Genomic DNA, 15,887 nt, shown 5'->3' with positions numbered 1-15,887 from the left:
CAAATCATCAGCATTTTTATACATCACTAACAAAACCCAATAACAAGAGATACAAAGAGAAATTCCATTTAAAATAACTGTTGACAGTATAAAATATTTGGGAATCTATCTGCCAAGGGAAAGTCAGAAACTATATGAGCAAAACTACAAAACGCTTTCCATACAAATAAAGTCAGATCTAAACAATTAAAAAAAAATCAAATGTTTTTGCATAAGTCAAGCAAATATAATAAATATGACAATATTACCTAAATGAATCTACTTATTTAGTGCTATACCAATCAAACTCCCAAGAAACTGTTTTACTGACCTAGAAAAAATAACAACAAAATTCATCTAGAAGTACAAAAGGTTAAGAATTTCAAGGGAATTAATGAAAAAAAAAAAAAAAAAGCAAATGAAGGTGGCCTAGTTGTACCAGATCTAAAACTATATTATAAAACAGTGGTCACCAAAACCATTTGATATTGGCTAAGAAAGCACCTAGTTGATCAGTGGAATAGTTTAGGTTCACAGGACATAATAGTAATAACTATAATAATCTAGTGTTTGACAAACCCAAAGACCCCAGATTTTAGAATAAGAATTCACTGTTTGACAAAAAACTGCTGGGAAAATTGGAAATTAATATGGCAGAAACTAGGCATTGACCCATACATGATGCTGTATACAAAGATAAAGTTAAAATGGGTTCACAATCTAGGTATAAAGAATGATATTATAGACAAATTAGAAAAACATAGCATAGTTACCCTCTCAGATCTATGGAGAAGGAAGGAATTTGTGACCAAAGAAGAACTACAGATCATTAATGATCACAAAAATAGATAATTTTGATTATATTAAGTTAAAAGTTTTTATACAAACAGGACTAATGCAGACAAGATTAGAAGGGAAGCAATAAACTGGGAAAACATTTTTACATTCAATGGCTCTGATAATGTCCTTGTTTACAAATTATATAGGGAATTGACTCAATTTTATAAGAATTTGAGCTATTATCTAATTGACAAATGGTAAAAACAAATGAACAAACAATTTTCAGATGAAGAACTTGAAAGTATTTGTACAAATATGAAAAGACGCTCCAAAATCACTATTGATCAGAGAAATGCAAATTAAGACAACTATGAGATACCACTACACACCTCTCAATTTGACTAAGATGATAGGAAAAAATAATGATGGATGTTGGAGGATACGTGGAAAAACTGGGACACTGATACATTGTTGGTAAAACTGTGAATGGATCCAATCATTCTGGAGAGCAATCTGGAACTATGCTCAAAAAGCTATCAAACTGTGCGTATCCTTTGACCCAATAGTGTTTCTAGTGGATCTATATCTCAAAGAAATCTGAAATGAGGAAAAAGGACCCACATGTGCAAAAATGGTTAAGGCAGCCCTTTTTATAATGGCAAGAAACTGGAAACTGAATGGATGCCCATAATTTGGAGAATGGCTGAATAAGTTATGGCATATGAATGTTATGGAATATCATTGTTCCATAAGAAACAACCAGCAGGATGATTCCAGAAAGGCCTGGAGAGACTTACATGAATTGATCCTAAGTGAAATGAGCAGAATCAGGAGATCATTATACAAGGCAACAAACAATACTATAGGATCATCAATTCTGATGGATGTGGCTCTCTTCAACAATGAAATGATTTAAACCAATTCCAGTTGTTCAGTGATGAAGAGTCATCTACATCCAGAAAGAGGACTATGGGAGCTGAGTGTGAACCACAACATATCATTCTCACTCTTTATGTTGTTGTTTGCTTGCATTTTGTTTTCTTTACTAGATTTTTTTTCCCTTCTTGATCTGATTTTTCATATGCAGCAAGATAATTGTATAAATACGTATGCATATGTTGCATTTAACATATATGTTAAAATATTTAACATGTATTGGACTACCTGCCATCTAGAGGAGGGAGTGAGGCGAAGGAGGAGAAAATTTAGAAGAGAAGGTTTTGCAAGAATCAATGTTGAAAAATTATCCATGCATATGTTTTGTAAATAAAAAGCTTTAATTTAAAAAAAAAGGAAAAAAAGAAAAGAAATGTACTCCTGATTATAGGGCCAAGATTAAGAGTAGGACCTATCCTGCATATAACTGAGGAGTAGTCAAAGGGTAAATAATGGTAAATTAGTAAGTGGAAGAATTGGGAAATAAAGATTTTGAAAAAAAAATCAGTGTGTGTGTCAAAATACTCTAGTATAAGAATGGGAGTTGGTCAGGAGAGAAAGATCATGAAGCAGGTACAGAACATAATGAAAAAATAAACAAACTGTCTTAAAGTTTGAAACCTATTAGCTATCAGAATCTTGATTCTTCTTTCAAATCACTGATATTTATTAAAATTTTTTATTTGAATTGATGAACACAGTAAATGATGAAGTAGGAGTGTAGTCCAAATGGTCAAAATATCTCCAAATTAAAATCCCTGCCTTTGCTACTTTTTAGATTCCTGACCTTGAGTAAACCTTTTTCTCTCTGGATGTTAGTATTCTCATGTTAGTGTATGACATAAAATAATGTTAATTACAAAGGATGGTTATAAGTAAAGGTTTTTGTAGCCTTAAAGCATTGTATGAATCATTTGTAGTAATAATTGAATTATGACTTTGTAAATAGGGCTAGCTATGGAAAATAACAATTTCTGTCACCCAGAGCTAACCACATGAGAAAAAGAAAAGGTAAGAGAAACAGCAATGACTGAGTGTTTATACCAATTATGGGTGACTTAGGGCTCACAGATGACACTGTTCTCTCCCTGACAGATTCCTCAAATACATTTAACAGTGTTTTACATTCATGGAAGCCAGTTCAGTGAGTGGGATCTTTATGTAACCAATATGAATTCACTATGCTAGTCTTCAATGTTGAGGTCAACTTCAAAAGTACCAAATTCATAGTAATTCTCCTCCTAAAAATGGAGTTCTGAAATCTGTGAATGGATCAGGATTATGTCCCTCAATTAGAGAGTTAAAATTTTCTAATAACCAACTGGGGAATTGGGATTTCACCCCTCTTCTAGGAAAGGTGACGGTCCCTTGTATTGCTGCCTGAGCTGTCTTAATGTATCCATGCCTAGAATAAAAAAGGACATAAGGAAATGTAAAAGGTATTATCAGCTATAGATGTTTATAAAAAACAAGATTTGATCAACTAGAAAAAAGGGATATGCAGAGGTGTTTGTGAGAAATAAAACTATATCAGAGAGACACAATCTTTATCAGAATAAGATTATATGCTTAGAATTATAGATCAATGTCAATCATCAAAAGCAAAGTAGAGACAAGGATAAGGAACTTCAGTTCATGTGTGTGTGTTTCTGAGTACTCTGTTCACTTGAACAGGCATCTCCATCTAATATTCTGCTCTAGCTCCTTCAACTTTCAACTGTTTTTGAGTATCAGGAATATTTAATTCCACTATCACTACTGCAATGGTGGCCCTGTTGTTTCTTGTCTGAAGGAAGTCCTGCTTCCTTCTGCCTCTATAGGTTTTCTCCAAAGCTCTCCAAAGATCCTTAGAACTCCCATTGTAGGGCAAAACACCCTACAGCTATGACATATAATTATAATTTAATGCTTAATTGCCTTCCCTTTACTCAAACTGGGAAGAAATATAACTCCCAAGATTATGGGTGACTTGATCCCATTTGCAAAGCAGTCAGTCTAAGATTTGTTTTTAGAGTCATCTATTTATCTCATATACACTCACATCTGATGATTGGATTAGAGGTCAGAACCTGGCCCTTAAAAATCTTCAGAGTAAAATCATTTCATTTAGAAGGGCACTGCAGAGGGCTACAGATAGTGGGGGAACTCTGAATAAGGTATAAAATCCTTCAGCCCAAAGGGAATCTGCTGACAATATCTGGTTTGGCTCCCCATTTCCCCTAAGGACTCTCTTCCTGTGAAGTCAAGGAGGGCATGACCACCTGTGTTCTACTTGAAGCAAGGATACTTACAGTAAAGATAAGAATTTACATATCTATAGCAGGATTTTTATAGTTAGCACTTGCACAATATGCTGTGGTGATGTAATGCTACTATAGTTAGCACTTGCTCAGTGTGCTGTGGTGATGTGGTAATGTAATGGTTCTATAGTTGCTCTCTAAACACTCCATCTTTGACCATCCTCATGAGTTTCCTGCTTCTTCACTCCTCCACTAAGACCAAGGACTCAAGCTGGTCCCAAGGTCCTCCAGAGAGCTAGTCTGTACAGTATATTTTGGCACTCCAGCATTTGGGGCTCCAGAAAACACAGTACATTTTGGTACCCCCATTGGGGGCTCTAGAAAGCACACTACAGGACACCATTTTTTCCACCAATAGAGAAATTTTGCTTGTTCAATCCTTATTAGAAATACCAGTGAGGAGAAAGACAAAGCCAAGCTGGCAAAGTAAAGGCAGGAACTCACTCAACCTCTCCCTCAAACTGCTCCCAAATTTTAGAGCATCAGAGCACCCAAAAATATGAAGTAGAACATTTTCTAGCCAAGGGCATTTTAGAATCTCAGTAGGAAAGGTTTATGACACCAGGGTGAAAGTGATGGTGCAGCCCTTGCCCAACCGCTGAATCTGTTGCAGTGCTTGTGACTTCCAGACCTCTCAGTTCAGGAACACTAAGAAGGATTCCGAAGGTAAATGGAGAGATTCTGTGGCTATGGGGTGGGAGTCTGTTGTGCAGTCTCAGCCTGAGTCAACAAGAGCCCCAGCCAGGTCCAGCACACTGGATTTCACAGCTACAATGGGGTGGGGGTATTCCTAAGAGCTCCAGGAAAGAAAAGAGTGTTTGTGGTTAGATTCCTAGAAGAATTTCTGAAAACAGTTGCACAAAACCTCTGATTGATGCTTGCAACAGTGTGTACCTTCCACCCTGGAAACAGCCCTACTTTAACAAAGAGTTAAAAGCAGAGTAATAGGCTAGGAAAATGAATAAAAAAGCAAAAAAAAAAAAAAGTCTGATTATTTAAAGTTATTAAGACAAGGAATATCAAAACCTACACTCAGAAGATGAAAACAAAATCAAAGCTCCTATGTCTAAAGCCTCCAAGAAAAATAAGAATCAGGCTCAGGGCATGGAAGAGCTCAAAAGGCATTTTGAAAATTGAGTAAGAGAGAGAGAGGGAAAATTAGGGAAAGAATTGTGAGAGGTGCAAAAGGAAATGCAAAAAAAAATAATAATAATGAAGAGAATACCATAAAAAGCATAAAATTGGCCAATTGGGAAAGGAGTTACAAAAGCTCACTGAGGAAAATAATTCCTTTAAAAAGAGACTTGAACAAAAAGAAGCTAATGACTTTATGAAAAATCAAGATGCAATAAAGCAAAATGAAAAAATAGGGGGAAAAAGTGAAATATCTCATTGGAAAAAACAATGGACCTGGAAAATAGATCCAGGAGAGATAAAGTAAAAATTATTCATCTACCTGAAAGTTATGATCAAAAAAAGAGTCTGGACATCATTTTTCAAGAAATTATCAAGAAATACCAATGAGAATAACTTTTATATTACTCACACAAGGGGATCTATGAGCATTTTCAGAAGGAATAGTATAATTCCCCCTATGTTATGGGCCAGAATTTGAAACAAGGTGCTAAGTCATTGGAAATGATAGAGACAATGCTTATGTAGTTAGTTCACACCTTTAGAATTCACACCTTTAAGAGAGGTCACACATTAGTGTTCACACCTTTAAGAGAGTTCACATATTAGAGTTCACACCTTTAGAGAGCATATATAAGGAGGACCCCACTAAAGGACAAGCCCACTAGAGACTTCAGGAGATTCACAAGTCAGAAACTCACAAGCCCACTCTTGGAGGAGGAGTCAAGATTCATTCCAACTTCCAGCTTTGTGCTGGCTGGATTCAGAGGGAGCTAGAGGCTGAAGCTGAAAGAGTCAAAGGACTAGTGGCAAGAGCTCTCGGAACCAAGGAGAGAGCTAGATCTCTAAGAAAGGTAACTGGGCTATTTTGAAGGAGACAATAAAGGATCTGAATTTTTAACAATTGGCTGCATTTTAAGTGATTATTACTCTGAACTGAAATTAAGGCTGCTCCCAGAACCCCCCCAAGAAACCTGTTCCCAGAGAACAATATATTTGAGAGAAGAGAACATTACATTTTGGTGCCCAAACAGGGACAGACACGAAAAGCTTCACTTTTCAGGTCAAAAAAGGAGAAAATACACTCCTTTTGATCTGGAAAAAATTAAGGATTTGAAAAAAGGCTGCACTCTTTATGGGGCTACATCATCTTATGTTAAGATATTACTAGATAGTTTGGCTTATGAAAATCTCCTCAACCCAGAAATTAAGGTGAGTACAACAAGGAAACTTTGTTAAAGAGCTAAAATAGTATTTATCTAAAATGGAACAGATGTTTAGAAAACAGCCTGCTTTTTCTCTTCAAGGAAAATGTTTAGAGAGCATTGTCAAACTTATGAAAAGCCAAGGTTTGATTATAATTTGGGAGCAGATCACTGAACTTTTAGAAATTGTAAAGTACACATCTCCTTGGTTCTCTATGGAAAAAGAATTGGATCTAGAGGAGTGGAAATTAGTAGGAGAGCAACTTTGTCAATTCTACAATAAAAATGGACCTGACTCACTTTCCAAAGACACACTTAATTCATATAATTTAATAAATATGGCTTTAGGAAATTATATAAGTGTTAGAATAAGGAAAAAGAAGAAAGAACAGGAGGGGGAGATGTCAACTAAACTAAGTGAAAAGGATGAAGAATCAGATAAGAATTCACAGCAGGAGAAATTAGATCATTACACCTTCCCTGACCTACTCCCCTCAATTAACCTTCATGGGTAGAGGGAGAAGGAGGAGGGGGAGAAGCAGAAACAGAACCACCTAATAAGCAGCCTATGACAAGATTACAAAAAGCACTGGTCAAGGCAAAAAATGAAAGACAGGATGTATCTGATTTTATAAATGTGTACCCTGTGATTGAAGAGTTTCACTTTTCATGTCAAAAAAGGAGAAAATACATTCCTTTTGATCTGGAAAAAATTAAGGATTTGAAAAAATGCTGCACTGTTTATGGGGCTACATCATCTTATGTTAAGATGTTACTAAATAATTTGGCTTATGAAATCTTAACCCCGAATGATTGGAAATCCATAGCAAGGACATGTTTAGAACCTGGGCAAAACTTGTTGTGGCTTTTGGAGTATCATGAATTATGTAGGCTTCAAGCCAGATGCAATAGGCAAACAGGAGTTAATGTACAAGTCACTTTTGACCAACTAGCAGGTAAAGGTTAGTATAGAGAGAATTCAGAATAGATTAATTATCCCATAACAGTGTATGAGCAAATTTCTAAGACTGCAATAAAAGCTTGGGGTTCTCTCCCAGAAAAAGATGAAGGTAAAGCCTTCACAAAAATAGAGCAAGGTCCCAATGAACCTTTTGCAGATTTTGTGGGACGTTTGCAGATAGCTATCACAAGAACCATTGGAGAAAATTCAGCTACAGAAATAATGACCAGATATCTGGCTAAGGAAAATGCTAATGAGATTTGCAAAAGAATTATATAGGGACTACACAAAGATGCTCCTTTAGAGGAGATCATAAGGCACTGTGCCACAATGGGCACAAATGTTTATTATACCCAGACTATGATGAATATGGGGAGACAGGGCCCCTCTTGGCAACGGATTTTTAGAGAAACTCGTAGATGTTTTCACTGTGGAAAAGTTGGACATTTCAGAGCACAGTGCAGATATGGAGATAGAGTGAGAGGACAGGCTGAGAGAAGACCTAAAACCCCATGTCCAAAATGCAACTGAGGCTTCCACTGGGCCTCAGAATGTAGACTGACCCAGAGAAATGAGAGGTGGATCCCAGCTCCAAGACCTCAGTCAAAGGACAGGTGGGGCATGGTGGCAGCTAAGTTTACACCCAGAAGATTAGGACTCTGATGTGATCAATCAGCCAAAAAGTAATCACATGGCATAAAGGGATTACATGATCAACCAACAGAAAAGCAATCAGATAGCAGAAAGGGATTACAGTTGGTGAGAATACAGGCTTTTTAAACCAACAGGGCAGTGTCCAGTGCAAACAGCTCCAATGCAATTGCCAGATGATGAGGAGAGATTTAGAAAGTGGTAAATAGAAGGGACTAAATAGGTTAACTGTTTGGGAGAAAGCATTAGCATGTATTCCTACAGATGGAGAAGGAAACTGATAGGTGGAAATGAGCACCTGGAGAGAGACAGAAAAAGAAAAAAATCTGGAAACAAAGGAGAAGACCTAAGAACAAAATCTGCAGGAATCATTGGATTCCCTAACACGAGATAAGACTGTTGCAGGACTTGAAAACCATCAGGAATCATTGGATTCCCTAACACAAGATGAGACTATTGCAGAACTTCAAAGCTTGCAGGAATTATTAGATTCCTGGCACATGAACTAATGGACAATAGATTCCTTTTGGACTATTTCTAGGACTTATGGACATGTATAATTCATCATGTTGATTCATATTATTTGTTACATCACTACTAGCCTGTGTTATGTTACTATGTATTTATGTAATTTATGTAATTATGTGTGATACCTCCCATATTGATGGATTTATGTATACCTGTTTCAAGTGAGCCTCTTTAGAAACCTGCTAATCTGATTTGACTTCCCATTTCCTTTGGTGTTTTCATCTCTGTGAAACATCAGGGATGGTGTGATCACCTCATTTTTATGGTACTTTTATTCCTTTTTTGAGCAGTCAGAGAAGGCATGATCACCTTGTTTTTTGGGGTTTTCACTTCCTTGTGAAATCAGGGAGGTCATCACCACCTTATGTTCTAAATCAAAAGAAAGTGGAAGATGTTATGGGCCAGAACTTGAAACAAGGTGCTAAGTCACTGGAAATGATAGAGACAATGCTTATGTATTTAGTTCACATCTTTAGAGTTCACACCTCTAAGAGAGTTCACACATTAGAGTTCCACCTTTAGAGAGCATATTAAGGAGGAACCCACTAAAGGATAAGCCCACTACAGACTTTGGGAGATTCACAAGTCAGAAACCCACAAGCCCACTCTCGGAGAAGGACTCAAGATTCATTCCAGCTTCCATCTTTGTGCTGGCTAAAAGCTTTGTATTCGGAAGGAGCTAGAGGCTGAAGCTGGAAGAGACAAAGGACTAGCGGCAAGAGCTCTTGGAACCAAATAGAGAGATAGCTTTTAGAAAGCTAACTGGGCTATTTTGAAAGAGACAATAAAGAATCTGAACTTTTAACAGCTGGCTGCATTTGAGGTGATTATTACTCTGAATAAAATGAAGGCTGCTCCCAAAAGCTCCCTAAGAAACCTGCTCCCAGAGAACAATATATTTGAGAGAAGAGAAAATTACACCCTAAGGTTAGAGCTAGCTCAAATAAAATTAATGAAGCAGAATATTTCTTCACCAAGTTTCTATATCTTCCTTTTTGGTCCCGTAGGTATGTTCCCCCTCATTTTTTGGTTGTTTCTAGCTCCTTAAAAATGTATGGGACTCATATTACTTGAGAACTGAGAGAGCGAAAACATTGGACTATGAATTTCACATTGACCCTGTAAGATTCTACTTTTAGAGGTCCAATCAAAGATGCAGTTGAAAGTATGATCCTATCTAGTAAGAGAATTTTGGTGTAAGATTCTAAGTCAATAGAAACCAAAGTACAAGCAAGAGACTTCAGGGTAGAATGCTCTTGATCTGGTATAGGATTTGAGCTATAATCTTATCCTTATAAGGAACTCTGAAACATTCATTCCTTTGCATATTGAGAAAAGGTCTTGAGAGGAAAAGCCTAACCTTTAGAAAAAAATCAAGTGATGATTTCTGGGAAAGGTAGACAATTTTAGGAAGAGTGCCAATAAATAATGATGCTTGAAAGATGCCTATTTGTAGAGAATCACTGATGGTTTCTATCTATTGAACTTGTAGAAAGTGGTGAGGTGGGTCAAACTAAAAGAAGAGGCAACTTTATAAAATCCTACTTATTGTCTGATTATAAAGTTCTAAGTTCTTAATATGTGCTCTGTGGACTTTAATATTAGGTAAATAACCATATAGGAAGGAAGGGAAGGAGGAGAGAAAAGGAGCAAGGAAGGAAGGAAGGGAAGAAAGAATGGAGGGAAGAAAAAGAAAAAAAAAGGAAAAATATTTAAATCTAATTGATTTTTTATAATCTTATGTATGAAGTTGTTTGCATTTAAAATTATTATTCTTGTAAGGAGTCCACAGGGTTCACCAGACTGCCAAAGGGTTCATGGCACACAAAAACTTGAGAACTCCTGTCCCAAATCCCTGAGAAAGTTTTTATTAAGAGATGTCAATTTTTTTCATCCTTTTATTTTCTCATCATCATATTTTCATCATTCATTTTCTCCCGTGAAATAATTCATTTTCACACTTTCTTAGAATTTTGTGAACTATATAATTGCAAAAAAAAAAAAAACATTGCTGACTAATACACTATAACTGTGTAAAACTTCTGCAATTTATAGATGTCAACAGAAGACCAGAGATATGATATATGATACATCACCTTCATCATTCATGACATTTGAGTATATGAAAGAGGTTGTAAATATTTCTTGTTGATAATGAAGTTATATATGTGTGTGTGTAAATATGCATGTTTATATTTATATGTGTGCATATATAAATATAAAATTGCATATCTTGTCATAACCCTATAAGATAGAAAAGATAGACATTATTATCCTTTAGATTGTGAGCTCCTTGATGACAGGGAGTGTTTTGTCTCCTTTTATATCCCCACAAGTTAGCACAATTTCTGGAACATAGCAAATACCTAATAATATTGACTGATCTGAAATTTATAAAAAAAAAATGAAAGAATTTAACATAGTTAAGTGACTAGAGAACTGGCTTTGAAGCCAGGAAAGCCTAGGTTCAAATCTTGGTTCTGACACATATATCTGTGTTAATTAATGAATTCATCAGTCGAGAAATATTTATAAAGTGGCTATGTTCCAGGCACTGTGCTAACTTTTGGGGATACAAAGAAAGATAAAAGGCTGTTTCTGATCACAAAAAAACCTCTCAGTCCAATGGGAAGACTTTTGAACTATGTACACACAAGCTACAGACTGGATAAATTGGAACTAATCAATAAAATATGGAGACACTAAGGATTAAGGTGGATCAAGAAAGGCTTCATATAAAAGTTAAGATTTTATCTAGGATTTGGAGTCCAAGGAGTCCAGGAGGCAAGGGAGAGGAGGAAACCTCTCCAAGTCATTGAAAATGTCTAGGGTTAGGAAGTAGAATGACTTATTTGAAAATCAGCAAGGAAGGAAGTCTCACAAATTATAGAGTGCATGGTGATGAGAAGTATAATCCACACATATATATGTATATATGAATATATTTACATATATACACAGAGAGAAGAGAGGAAAAAGAGAGAGAGAGAAAGAAACAGAGAGACAGAAACAGAGAGACAGACAGACACACACATACACACACACACATACAAGGAGAGAGAGAGAGAGAGAGAGAGAGAGAGAGAGAGAGAGAGAGAATGCCAGTTTTCTTCTACCTTTGGTAAGAAAGAAGATTTGGATTGGGAAGATCAAAATTTAATTTGTACATATGTGTCACACCTGAAGCAAAATTTTCATAGCCCTTCTAAATAGTCCATATATAGAAATTGTCATGAGGACCTGGGAGATTATACCAATGATGTTGAGAACATGACTAGAGTAACTAGTTGCTTCCCTTAAATATAGACTACCAAGGTAGCTAGCAATTATACTGAACTGGACTCTATACATGAGTAAATTGAAGAATCACATTTTAATGAAAAGAATTCAATTTCAAAGAGAAAATAAATAAACCAACACACATTCTCTCCCCCTATATCTCTCCCTCTCCTTCTCCCTCTCTCTCTCCCTTTCCCTTCTTCCTTCCTTTTCCCTCCCTCCCTCCCTCCTTCTCTCTCTCTCTCTCTCTCTCTCTCTCTCTCTCTCTCTCTCTCTCTCTCTCTTTCTCACACACACACACAAATATAATTAGAATTAACATAATTCACTAAGTATAAAAGAAAATCTTTTTCTTTTGAAAATTTTCCAGGGAGTGAGTCATGACTTTTGCTATGCTACTTTCTGACACAGCTTTATATATCTGGTCATATATCAACTTCCTATTCTTAACAATCCTCATAAACCTTACATTGAGCCTGGAAGCAAAGATGAGGATTTACCTTTCATGGAAGCAAATTTACAAAACCTTTTTGAGCTGGAGTTCTTACCATTTTTTTCCATGTTAAAGATATCTTTGGAAGGCTGATGAAACTATGAACATTTTAGCATGTCTTCAAATGTATGAACTAAAATATATAGAATTATCAAAATATCACATTTTATTAAAATACCTTTTTTTTTGTTTGTATGCATCTATCTTAATCTTTCTTCCAAGTTTATTGACTCGGAGTTAGAAATTCTTCAGATTATATTAGATCAAGTACTAGTACCCTGGGAAAGTTTAATAGAACATCATAATTTATCTTGTTTCTTTTCATCTATAAACCTTATCTTTCATGTCAAAACAGATAACTATAAATATATAACAATTTAATAATCGTTAATATAAGATTAATATAACTCAAATATAGAACTATAAGAATTTCTGCATGTAGTCAGTCCTTGAATTATTATTATAGGATCTTAGATTCAGAACAATGAAGAAACTAAGGCATAGAAAATTTAAATGATTTGCCTAGACTCACAGAGTACTCTCTCTTGATTTTTCTCTACATATTTATATACATACATACATGCATATGTGTGTGTGTATGTGTGTGTATATATATATGTATATATGTGTGTATATATATATATATATATATATATATATATATATATATATATGTTGTTAATCAGTCATTTGTTTTCCCTATTTGTGTCCCCATTTGGGGAAATTTTTGGCAAAGATAATGGGAATAGTTTGCTATTTCTTTCTCCATTTTATTGTTACAGATGAGGGACTGAGGCAAAAAATGATTGTGACTTGCCCAGTGCTCTATAAAATGTAAGATTTGGACCAAAGTCAAAAGAAATGCCACTAACTGGCAACCACTTGAATTTGATTGTGTGTTTTATATAAATTAAATTAGCTTTATGAAATAGTTGAATTAAACTGGATTGTGGTCAATAAGCATAGGCAACTGAGAGAACAAAGAAAGACAGTTTTGTTATGATGATATTAGGTAATGCAACATAAGAAAGCAAGAATATATTTTTTAAAAGCATAAACATCAATACTTATAAAATATAAGCTGTTAAACATTCATTTCTGTAGAGTGAACTATGTCATTGTATCATCATTTAAATTTTTAAAAATAGTGTCATCGTATGAACTAATTCCAGCCTGAATATAGTAAGAAAAAACAAACAAACAAACTAGAAAACACTTGGTAGTTAATATAAGTCCATATAGAAATTTAGGTATAAATATAGATAGATAAATATTGATAGATATTGATATTACATATATGTGTGTATATGTGTATGTGTGTGTGTATGTATGTGTGTGTGATGTTATGGAGAGATAAAATGAGATAATAGCAACAACTAGCTTCACTGAGAATGGTATTATGGAGATATGTGTCTTTAAATATGTTTTCAAATTTATAAAATAATAGATCTTGACACAGTCAGAAGTATTTTCACCTTCAATTTTGGACGGAGTAGCTTGCATTGTTCAGTGTGTCGCTGTTAAATAGATGCCACATTTTGTCGTTTAACCTTTGATTTGGCCCATTTTTATGCTGTGGATGGAAAGTCTGGCTTTATGCTGATTCCTTGTATTATATTACTCTATTTCTAAGAAGAACTGCTGGCTCAGGCAATGTCTATAGAGGTCTATACCGTTTTCTTAAGCAGGTGGGCAAGGACTCAGGATGGTGAGGAGAGTGCAATGGAAATCCTAACATTTTCCTAACTCTGTTTCAAGTTTATTTGCCAAAAAGCAAATAGAAAAAGCATTAAGTTCTTTCTTTCTACTTTTTAAAAATTTGGTCAGTCCTCCCTTTCTTTTCCTGATAATGTCTTAAACTGGGCTAAGAAACCAAAGCAAATGAGGAACATATGTAAGTACTCAATAGACTCCAAAGCAATAATGGCCACTGTGGCAGAGGTCAACAAAAGGCGGCTACAAAACAAGCTGAGGCAAATGCCAAGTTGGCTTCCTTCCTGGTTCCAATGGACCCAGCAATCCAGTCCCTGTCCCTGTGATCCTACTGGGTGTTTTTGTGCTGTTGCTAAAGAGAGCTGCATGCTTCAAGAGAATGATTGTCTGAAAAGGAAAATTCTTGAAAAGATTTCTCTTGGAACAAGAAAACTCTTTGATAAAGCATATCTAAGACTGCTAAAAGGTAAATTTTCAAAGAGAGGAAGATTTGACCATGAAGCCTTACATTACATGAGGGGAATTAGACTCAAGATCCCTTAACTTTATGCCTGGAAAAATTATGCCCCAAATCTTTGATCCTTTCTTTTATTATTATTTATACATTAACAGAGTAATTCCATAAATCTTGGCCCAGAAGAGACTCCAAAAGACTGTCTCATCCAACTCCCTCATTTTACACATGAGGAAATGTCTTGGAACTCATTTTGTGAAAATGATATTTTCCCACAAAATTGCTTAAAAATAAAGTTAAATTTTTAAGAAAAGTTAACAATTCATGCTTTCCTAAACTATGTTCCTTTACACATAGGACAACCATGTTGTTTTATTATACACTGAACTGAGTACTTGCAAAATGGAGGATATTTCCAACACTTCCCAGAAATGCCTAGTTAATTGTACCATTTACCCATTGCATTAGAGACTCTTTCAAGTAGACTTTTCCTATATAAGTTGATAACAACTGTGCATTTCCTTTTTAAAGAGATTCTTAGGTCCCTAATATCCCTCAGCAAATCCCACAGACATGAACAAGTTCTTAACATCTTGAGAACAATCCCCCCACCTTTCCTTGCCTGAAGTTCAGATCCAGTGAAAAAAACTTCATGTCCATGCTTTGTATAAACACCTTGCTTTCTGTTTGGTGTTTAGTAGACTGTCCAAAAAATTGTTGATTGCATCTTCTTTGCAATCTTTGAGAAAACCTTATTGGTTACCAGGCTATTTGGAGATACTGTTTTGGTCTGTATATGAATATTTTGATTTTTGTGACTTTAATTGTATTTTTTTCTTTATTTGTTTATTAAAGAATGACAAGCTAGTTCATATGACCCAGACTCATTGTTCTCTTAGAATTGTATTTAGGCCTAGTGACAAATAATGTTCTTTTCCACACAAAGCCTACCCAGCTAATGGTGGAAAGGAAGACAGAGAGAGAGAGAGAAATAAGGGAAGGAGGGAGGAAGGAAGGAAGTTCTGGGGATGATACAAAGAAACACAAATACATAAACACACACAGAATCCCTATTCTCTCTCTCAAGGAGTTCACAGTATAATGGACTAGACAGCATATAGTATGCAGGATAAATTCCTTAAACTCCAAAACTCATCCTTTTTTCTATTTACCCACTCCTAAACAACATTCATAACAGTAGCTACATTACAATGTATATTATGTCTTGTTACATATATAATTGTGTCAGGTTGGATTGTCTTGTCTGACATAACCAGCTTATTTTTTCTATCTGAAGTCTCTAAAAAGATTAAAGGGAAGAAGTTTCTTCCTTGTGCTCTTAGTGAATGCCCATTAAACTTCATCTGCTCTTATTTAACAAAGATGCTAAGCTTCAATTCTACATTCCTTAGCCTATCGTTATTTGTGAAGCACTAGGATCAGATAGAAAGAATAGCTATGCTGTCAATAAAAA

Source organism: Antechinus flavipes, chromosome 5 (assembly GCF_016432865.1).
Source record: "Antechinus flavipes isolate AdamAnt ecotype Samford, QLD, Australia chromosome 5, AdamAnt_v2, whole genome shotgun sequence".
Lineage (NCBI taxonomy): Eukaryota > Metazoa > Chordata > Mammalia > Dasyuromorphia > Dasyuridae > Antechinus > Antechinus flavipes.
This window is presented reverse-complemented; position numbering follows the sequence as displayed.